Source organism: Acanthisitta chloris, unplaced genomic scaffold (assembly GCF_000695815.1).
Source record: "Acanthisitta chloris isolate BGI_N310 unplaced genomic scaffold, ASM69581v1 scaffold21491, whole genome shotgun sequence".
Classification (NCBI taxonomy): Eukaryota; Metazoa; Chordata; class Aves; order Passeriformes; family Acanthisittidae; genus Acanthisitta; species Acanthisitta chloris.
In genome coordinates this window covers 1-341 of record NW_008654580.1, presented here as the reverse complement: position 1 = coordinate 341, position 341 = coordinate 1, and positions in this window count along the sequence as shown.

The window sequence follows — 341 nt, the reverse complement described above, 5'->3', positions numbered from 1 at the left end:
TGTGGCACAGGCTGAGCAGGTACAGGCCCAGCTAAGAACTTGGCTGCCCTGTCCCATCTCCTCCAGGTGCAGGCAGCTGCTGAAAACACTCAGCACACATCGAGGTCCCGCAAGGCACAACACTCAGTCAGGACTCCCTACAGAATCCTCCACATGCCTGGATAAAGACTTAGGTTAGAGGCAGGTTTGGCAGCCCTTCCCATTCCCGAGGCCCAGGTGGGTGCTGAGCACCCCATCCAACCTCAGCTCCTGCATCCCCATCCCCGGGGGCTCCGAGCCCCCGGTCCGTGCTGCCCCCAGCCCCCGCGCAGGGCCCGCAGCCCAGCTCATTAGTGCCTGTT